Consider the following 10101-nt stretch of genomic DNA (forward strand, 5'->3'; position numbering starts at 1 on the left):
CTTTATAGTAGGTTTGGTTTTATGTATTGACGAAAGTTTAATCGTCAGACGAAGTTAAACTTGTAAGTTTGCTTCGGAAATTCACTTCATTTTTGTAGAGAAATTTCAGCTCTGTGTTTCTCTCTTTATAGTTTGTTTTAAACGATTTGTTTAGGATTTTTCAATGATATATTTTATATTTTTGGTTCACTTTTACCTTAAGGAAGGTTGGTGTCAATTTTTCTCATTTGCAACTTTTTTAGAAACGTTAAACTTAACAGCATATTTTTTTGAATTTCATCAATTTCTTTGCAATAAAATATTTTTTCTTTGCTATCTCGCCATAACAGTCAGATTCTTTCGGTAAGACTTAAGTCGGTTAATGGTAACATTAAGCTTAGTTGGCTTTTTTCAAGATACGTGTTACAGAAATTAAGCTAAAACTATGATTTTAAAATATCAAAGATATAGATCTATGCTGAGAACTCCTTTGACGAAATAAATGATTTTTTTAACTTTTTTCTCAACACTCACTGTAATATATTAACCGTTATGCCTATATTAATCGTCAAACTTTCCAAGATCATTAACTTTCCGTTTCATAACTTTCCGCCTGTTTTTCGTCGGTTTGAGTTGTTTTGAATTTCGCGCAAAGCTACTAAAGGGCTATATGCGCTATCCGTCCCTAATTTTAGCAATATAAGACTAGAAGGAAGGCAGCTAGTCATCATCGCCCGCCGCCAACTCTTGACCGTCACATTATAACGCTCCCACTGCTGAGAGGGCGTGCATGTTTGGTGGGACAGGGATTCGAACCCGCAACCGTTTTTTGTCGGTCTGTCTACATTTTCCCACTCATTTCACACTATTTATCTTTATTACCTAATCGTCTGTTCGCTATATTCTTGTCATTAATAAATTTCACACGACAATCGATAATCTCAACAGCAATGGGTTACAAACACAATGTGCAACTGTTGTCGAGTTACGTAATTAAACTCGTTATAACGTTTACTTTAAATTAATAGCTTGTAAATGTCATGTTACGAACAATCATAAGCTATTTACTCTCAAAATAAATTAACAACATCTACACTTACACAGCCTTTTATCTCATAACAATGATATAAAATCATATTTTCTGAACTTCCTGTAACAAAACTAACATGAGTTGTTGTTCTAGTTGTTCTCGAAAATAAACGAAAATGGTGTTAAAAGGTATGTCTCCAAAATTATAATCTTATCTTTGGGTAACATGAAATTTGATTCTTTTACGAAAAGAAAAAAAATCCGCTAGGGTGTCCCAAATGGAACCCGAATTTGGGCGCAGTGTAGATTCCCATTAGCCTGATTAACAGTGTTGATAAACTTAGGGAAAAATACGCTACTATCTAAAATATAAACGCTCTTGAAGAAACAGACAGACCGCTTAGTAAGGTGAACAAACTCAGTCATACAAATAAAAATCACACCACAGTTGGATTATTTCTTGACGTGAAACAAGCTTTTGATTCAGTCGAGCATCATGGTCTCAAATAGAAACTGCCTCTATTCAATTTCCCGCCAACCTTAACAAGATAGATCTCAAGCTTCTTAGACAACAGAACAACCAAAGTCAAAATCAATATTGCAACATCTCACACCGTTTACCTCTCGGCAAGGTTCTGTACTCAGATATGTAGAATATATCATGTATGTTAATAACATTTTCTTCCCGAAGCTAACGTATATCAACGCCTCTCAATACGCTGACGATTTAACAGTATGGAGCAAGTTACATGAAGCCCTGCTGGCTCCTCGAAAGTCAAACCACCCTTAACAGAGTAACTGCCTAGTATTTGGCGAGTAGCACTGAACACAACCAAAGCTCAAGCTATAATCTTCAACTGAAAAATCACCCGGAAAAATAAATCCGTTCCAAAAATCAAACTTAAAATGCTGGACACATTCTCCCCAACCATTAAATTTCGAGACATCACATTCAACAGAAAATTAATATGGACCGATCAATTTAAAACATTCAGTCTTTAAACTGAAGAGACTTCAAGTCCCGTATTCCATCGGGCGTATAGGAAATGTGGCGTTTTGGAGGTGCTCTTCCGTCGGTGGTTTCCTGTGCAAGGGCATGGTTTGTGTAGGGTAGGCAGCGTTGGTGTGGCGAAGCTTCCACGAGGAGGTGCTTTCGGTTGGCGGCGAGTAGGTCGGTCAGGAAGGAAAAGGGACGTGTGCACTAGAAAGAATAGTGTAGAGGACAAGCAATTATTTAATTTGTTTTAGTTTTTCTTAAAGGCAACCCCTCAGTCCTTACAAGGACTAGTAAAACTATGAGAAAAAAAAAATATAGACTGAGGTCAACAGGAGAAGCCATGTCAAATGAAGAGATGACAGAAATCCTGAACAAGGCAGTTGAAGATAAAGCCTCAAACAGTGAAAACTCGGACTCGGCACCGGACCAACAAACCAGCCAGCCGACTAAAAGCTCTTCCGTTGGGAAGTCGTCTGACAAAATGTACATAATCAGACGATTTCACCCACATTTTGGCTCATTGGCCCAAGGATGCCTTCGGGGTCAGAGCCACGATCCAGACACCTAAAAACAATACTACACAACCAACTGTAGTTATCAGAGGTGTCGATTTTGACATCGAAGATAACGAAATCATGGAAGAACTTAAAATGCAAGGCTACGACATAACAAAAACCGAACGAATAATCTCATTTAAAACAGAAACAAAAAAAAAAAAACTCCACTTGTCAAAATAATCGTAAATACTAAGGTGAACAAAACAAATTACTAAAAGACAGTTGCTTTCCATTCTTTAAAACACACACGATCGAACCAGAGAAACCACATCAAAAACCAATCCCACAATGTTACAAATGCCAAAAGTTCGGACACACTAATGTTAATTGTATGACCAAAGACAGATGTATGAGATGTAAGGACCGCACGAGGTCGCTCAGTGCCTCAAAGAGCGCAACCAAATCACATGTGCAAACTGTCAGGGCTCTCATGCAGCCAGTTACAAGGCTGTCCCAAATACACAGATCAGAAACAGAATTATATTTAAAATATGAATACCAACACACAGCCCCTCAACACTCACTCAACAACTCATACCACAAAACAACCACTACTAGAAACTCCAACATTCTTACAGACCACAAACACAGCCATCCAACCTCAAACAACGCGCACATATGTCGAAGCTACACGCACAAAGACTACTCACACCTTCAACCCCACCGAATTCACTACAAACTTACTAGCGATGTTAATTGAACTGAGTGAATTCCCCACTTTCGAACCAAGACACGAATCCCTCAAGGTTCTTTGTAGTCTGGCCAAAACTACATCCACCTTCCCAACCTCAAACCACATCACTTATCACTTATAATTATGCAAGAAAAGTAGCACAACAAAATGATCAAACACATTAAAATTCTACACATCAACTGTCAAGGAAACGTCAAAGATAAAATAATATAAATTTACAACATAAACAAACATGTAAACACTAACATCATCATAATGTCTGAAACACATTGCACAGAAAAACAAAATACTACAATCCTCGTATTTATCACATACAGTATATCTCACTCTGAAAACAGCAGAGGCATAATCGTTTACTTTATCATAGAAATATCACATCTCATCATGATAGAAGGTACTTTAATATCAAATGTAAATGAATTTTTTTTTGCAACATGCACTTTAAGCACCCGATTAAACAACACTCCACATCTTCAGCAACACTCACTTAGTTGATTCTTGGTGTCGAGAATCTTCTACAAACTTAGAAAACTGATGATACTTTGGCAATACACATCCAACAAAAACGTTACCTCTGTAAGAAAAAAACTATACGGAAACATTTCACTGGAATTTGTGTGTGAACGTCAGAATATGACTTAGACTAGTCTGAGTAAAAGTAATTTTATGTCAGGATTAAAATTGGTTTTCGTCTTACCAATTTTCAAATTTCATTTGCATAACTCCTAGAAGTTTTTACATGAATATCAGAAGTTTTCTTTTGCATAGAACGTTATATTTTTGTTATTTTATTTACCCTAACACTGCACAGGGCTCATCTAGTTAACTGACCTAGTAATCACCACACAAAATGCAAAATAAATGTAAATTATCCTTTTTTTCTTTCTAGAATGATGCATAAAATTACAGTTATCATAAACAGCCTCAGGTTTGTAACACTGCATCTCATTTTCTTTCATTTTATTATTTTACTGCTGTTTGAACTATATGTAACCAATAACAAGCTAAAAATCACCTAGTCGGTATATAAATATATACAGTTCAAATAATGGTGCAGAATAGCTTCTTGCTTGCATTCTTATTGCATAAATTAATCTTTTTTTCTTTTTTTTTTACATTGATATTCCTGTATCCAAACAGTTTTCTAATTTTTACATTTTAGTCACTCTTATAACAACAAGTAAAAAATACAAAAGAAATGAAGTAATTTACAATTTGTGGATCTTGTACATTTTGCAGTCAAATTTGAAGTATCTTTAAAAGTTGACCATAAGTTTTGATAGGACTGTTTTTAGTACTTTCCTGAATATATATTTTAAATAAAAGAGGGCGTTGTGTGTAGGTTAGACTTGTCTATATCTGAGTAAAACAAGGTAAGTGCAGGCTATAAAATTATATTGTCTTAACAGTATTTATAATAAACGTTTGTAATCTGCATTAAAAGTATTAAAACTGAAGAATAGGGGTAAAAAGATTATCTGATTTGTGAAATTTGGAGCAAAAAAGTGTTATAAAGAAAAGTGAAGATTGACAATTAATTTAAATATTTCATTTTGATATTAAGAAATTAAAACTTATGTTAAAATCTTATTTGTTAACCATTGTTTTCAAGTAGCTACATGTAATTCCTGCCACCATTGTATAATACCATATGTACAGTATTGCCAAAGTAGGATTATGAGCTCTTTGTGCTGAGGGTGAAACCTGATACACGATAGACTGATTTAGTATAAAGAATATACTTTTGGTTATGTAATTACCCTTCATGACGGAGATTGGAGATGAATTGTTTCTTTAAAACAATGTATTATAATGAAATCGTTTGAAATTTCAAAGCTACAAATTTGTACAAATATTATATACACACACATGTGCAAATAATATTAGGTTGAGGAATAATTCGTGAGCGTTTTTAAATAATTTCATTCAAGCATTACATGCAAGACTATACAATACTTCAATGCATGAACACATTACACCCAAAACATTTATTATGATACTTTATTTCATGTAATACCTAGGTATATAGTATGCATTGTTTTAAACGAAATTAAATGCGAAAAGCAGATGGTGTCGAAAATGCTCGATTTTGTCCACTTGACATTCCATTTAATGAGCTGAAAATGAAAGCAAAATTAAAGACATATGAAAATCAAACACACCATCTATTAGAGCAAAAATTATCTACCAAATGACATGAAATATTTTGTGAAAGCATTTAATTTATGAATATATTTTTTTAACTTGAAAAAGCGACTCACAATTATTCCTCAACCCAATAAAATATTCTAGATGGTCTTTCTCACCAGCAAAGCTCTCTCAATATCTTAGTTTACCCTCTAAGCATTGCTAAAACTCTTTTTTTTTTTTTTGCACGGCAGTCTACTATACCCCAACAGTTTTGCACACCTTCAGAACATGAGCTGGTCATGTGACTACCCTCACCAACCCTACTGCACCATCTGTGCTAGAACACCTAGCTCACTCTATTATTCTAGCACAACTTACACTTTCTTGATCAGCATTCTCCAGGCTGGCCTGTAAGACCCTACCCATCCATATATCTTATGCATCCAGTGTATCTGTGTGCTGTCCCTCATTCTTGCTGCACTCACGTACATGTTACAATACGGTCTTCAAGTGTAAATGGGCTTACATTGGCCATATTTCTCTGAGAAAAAAAAGAAACAAATTTATAATACATGTGTAATTGAATATAACATAATAGCATATGGATGGGTATGGACTTACGGGCCACCCTGTAGTGTATAGATGTGTGTTTTTAATTTGTACATGTGACTACAGAATTTGGATTATGCTTAATCACAAATTTTTATCAGTTTTAACTTCCTGTGTTTAATTTCTGCTGTTTCTACTCATTTGTTTTAGAAATAATTCCATTTTCCAAATTTTAATTTTTCATATAAATATGAGATTTATTATGGCAGGTGATGAATTTCTATTCATAGTAGTCATGGTTTTGACACAATTTCCAGTTCTCAGGGTTGATTTTTCTTGGGGAAACACAGGCTTTGATTTTTGTAGGAAGGTTCTAACTACTTTGTGATTTCTTTCTGTTATACACTCCTACTTTTTATACCTTCATGTAATCTCCTGGGTAAGGTGTTGTTATTCTTCCCAGAAGGCCTGTGGTAAGTTTTACTCCCTTCAGAAGGTATATACACATTTATCAAGTCATTTTAGCTTTGGATTGGTCTAATTTTCTCACTCTATAAAGTTTGCTCTTTCATGTTTTATATGTTCACTATTTGGTAAGTTAGATTATTATACTTCTTTTATCATCTCAGATACTTTAGTTTCAATTTGTTTTGTTTCATTTTTTGTTTTGTTTAATTTTCTATACATGTCCAAGTTATGCAGGATCATTACTGTTTGGGTAATTATAACTTTGACCACTTTTGTGGGTGTGTTGGCTCATTATTTGTACTTCCTTTCACTGTTAATGTTTGCAAGTTGCTTTTTCTTTACTACCAGTTGTGTCTAATTTGTGATTGGATTTGAGTTTTAAAAATAATTGTTATTATTAGCTGGTTGCCTGTTTCTTCTAATGTTCTTCAGGATAGGTTTTACTTTTGTGTTTTTTGAGTGGACTAACAAGTTTGATGTTTGTTTATCTTTTTCCTTCTAAGTTCATTTAGTGGTTTTGTACTTTAGGTGTTGTTTATTATTTTTTGTTTTAAGTCCATTTTCATAGTTTATAGGTTTGTTATTTTTCTGGACAACTGTGGTCTGTGGAGTAAAGCAGATAAAGATTTTTGCCTATCCCTACTGACTCATGGCTCCTATAATTAGGGTCTTTCTATATAGGGAATTGCAGACACCCATAGCACTGTATCTGCTGTGTCATTCCTCTGGACTCCCCAACATGTATTCCATTCCCTTTTCTTCTAGTGAAGTAGAGGAGTCCTTTCCACTTCTTGGAGTGGTGGACCAAGGAAGATTCCTCCTGAGTAGTTTTTGTACAATAAACTAAAATTGAATTTGTAGATTATGTGTACCCACTCAACAACAAGAGGGCTAGCATTGTTATTCTTACTGTGATACTGAACAATGATTACACTGTAATATAACAATCAGGATCCAAGGCACTTTCCCTGAACATTTTTGCTCAGGTTGACTGCACTTGTTGCTCACAAAATTCTTATGAAAGGTGTTTCCACAGGATATTTTCTGCCTAGATGGACTGCACTTGACATAATCTGTCTTAACCCAAGACACTTCCTCTGCATGTTTTATACCAGTACTTGACCAGATCATATTTATACCAAAGGTGCTACCTCCTGGGTGTTACCAGGGGAGACCACTCTTGTTCATCAAATAGTTCTCATGCAAAGCACTTCCACTGAAAGATTTTTGCCTAGATGGACTGCACTTGGCATAATGCAACATATCTTAAGGTGCTTTCCATGGATGTCTTTCCCTGCAGACCTCACTTGGCCACAGTATTGTACATCTAAGGTGATTCTCTGGGCAGACTACACTTGTTGATCAAATAGTTCTCATGCATGGTGCTTCCACTGGATGTTTTTTGCCTGGATGGACTGCACTTGGCATTATCTAGCATATCCTAAAATACTTTCTCTAGATATTTTTCCTGGTGGATTACTCTTGACCATAATATTTTATCTCGAAGACAATTCCCCTGGGTGTTTTCTGTCTGAGCATACTGCACTTGTCGATCTTGCAAACTCATGTAAAGTTCTTTCACTGGATGTTTTTACCCAGATGTACTTCACTTGGCATTATTTGTTGTATTCCAAGACACTTCCCCTGGACATTTTCTGCCTAGGCAGATTGTACTTGGTCTGTTCATGTACCCTTCATGGTCCTTTAGTCCTAGCCTCTCTTATACCTTTATATGTTTCACTGTCATTATGTTTGGTACTTTGGTACATAAGTAGGATATGTATGCTGACAATGAGCCAGTTATGACAGTTCTCTTGTTCACACTCGTAAAAATATGTGTTTATATTTATATGTATCCTCATAACACAGCTGCATATCAAAGGTATTTTCTCTGGCTGTTTAGCCTGGATGGACTGCAATTATTGCTCACAATATCTGATACAAAGCATTTTGACTAGATTAGCTGCACTTGTTGCTTACAGTATCTCATATGAGGTGTTTCAACGCGGTGTTTCACTTGTCATAATTCAGTGTAACCTGAAGATGTACAATTGGTACTTATATGAGTTGCTATCACTTCCACACTAGATTTTCAACTTTGTCATGGTATTCAAATCTTGTTTTCCAACACTTATACTTATTTGGTATCATATGTCTTTCCCCAATGCAAGTAGGAGCTAGCCCATTCTGTTCTTCCCTCTTTGTGGTACTGTGTTCTTTACTGGGTAAAGAACATACCCATTTGAGAAATAGTTCTATACCACACAGATGTGACTTCTGTTTTTAATCTTGCACACCAGTTCTTTCAGGGTGGTTACTTTCTGCTTGATTTTGTTTTTTTGCATGTTCATCTGTCCCTCTAGTTTTTCAAAGTGGGGTGAGAAGAAGACCATTTCAGAAGTTAACATTTTCTAATCCTGACAATGTATTTTGATACATACTTGCCTCACTTCAACCACTTCCTTCCCCACTGATGTGCCAGTGTTTCTTGTTTGAACATGACAGTTCTTGAAAGTGAGAATTATGCTAGAATAATAGACTGCATTAGCTGTGCTGGTACAGAAGGATTGTTGGAAGGTTGTTGCATGATCATGTACATGTTTTAAAAGACTGATGAGCTAGGTGAAAAGTTTTTTTTTTGCAATGTTTAGAGAGCAAATCAAGATTGAAACAGCTTTGAGGTGAGAAGAGGTAAATACTTGTCTGAAATATGGTTTCAGTATAAAAATGTTAACTTTTATTTGTGCAAGTTATACAATTCATAAAAATAATTCTGAAGTTTGAAACTATTTCATCTAGTAGTTGTTTGTTTGCAATAAAATAAGACAAACCATTAAATAAATGTATTCAGGTTTCACAGTTTACTATGTTAGAATTGTGCTTAAAATTCCATAATTAAAATAAAAATATACAGAAAAACTATTTGTACATTTAAAAACTGAATTACTAAGTTTGGGGATTAGGCACAGTTTCAAACCTTGAACATGGACTAGAAATAACTTTTAGTAATATTCAATAATCTGTAAAATATGTATGCATTAACTTGATGTTATCGTAAATATAATTAAATTAAAAAACTGATCTGGATATCACAATAAATTGGTGTAGAATTAATATTAACTTTTGATCAAAGCAAGTCTTTTTTACATAGATCAGAAATAAAAACATACCTAGTTATGAGCATAGGTAACTAATATAGTGTTCAGACCGTATTACTTTTATTATTAGAATGTAGTTTCATCAGTTGCAAACTCTCACTGTTTTTTTGGTTCATGTTCAAGGTCTAAATCTGAGTTTAATAATATCAATACATCTGTTTTTACTTTTTGTTATTTCTATTTAACTGTCAGAAATGCATTATGTTTGCTTTTGTTTATATCCTTCTGTGAATTTTGTAGAAAGTTGATTAAATATTTTTTTGTATTCAATAAATACAACTATGCATTTACAAATAGTTTTTAACTTTTGATATGTGCCAATCAATGAATTAAACTCGCACTGCTTCATTTTTTCACCATTTATTTTACAATAATGAATATTTAATGAAAAATATACATTTCACAACCAAATTCCTAAAGATAGAAATATTATTGCTCTTTAAAAATCACATTTACTCCTGTTATATCTTCTTTTACTTAATACATTTTATCAATCTTATACAATTTTTGTTTTTAAGGTAACTTTAGCATTTCAATTCT

At 34.1% G+C, this 10101-nt stretch overlaps 1 protein-coding gene across 5 annotated transcripts in view; it reads left to right on the forward strand.

Annotated features, from left to right (window-relative positions):
* Window positions 1–10101, forward strand: part of LOC143242170 (uncharacterized) — a 125256-nt gene that overhangs the window by 93070 nt on the left and 22085 nt on the right. For 2 of the 5 annotated variants that reach the window (XR_013022503.1, XR_013022502.1), the window contains one exon: window positions 7085–7505. The exons of the other annotated variants lie outside the window; for them this stretch is intronic. The gene's annotated coding sequence lies outside the window, so the exon portion shown is untranslated. Of the gene's footprint in view, window positions 1–7084; window positions 7506–10101 lie in introns of those variants that run through there. 5 annotated transcript variants of the gene reach the window in all.

The sequence above is a fragment of the Tachypleus tridentatus genome, unplaced genomic scaffold (genome assembly GCF_004210375.1).
Source record: "Tachypleus tridentatus isolate NWPU-2018 unplaced genomic scaffold, ASM421037v1 Hic_cluster_2, whole genome shotgun sequence".
Classification (NCBI taxonomy): Eukaryota; Metazoa; Arthropoda; class Merostomata; order Xiphosura; family Limulidae; genus Tachypleus; species Tachypleus tridentatus.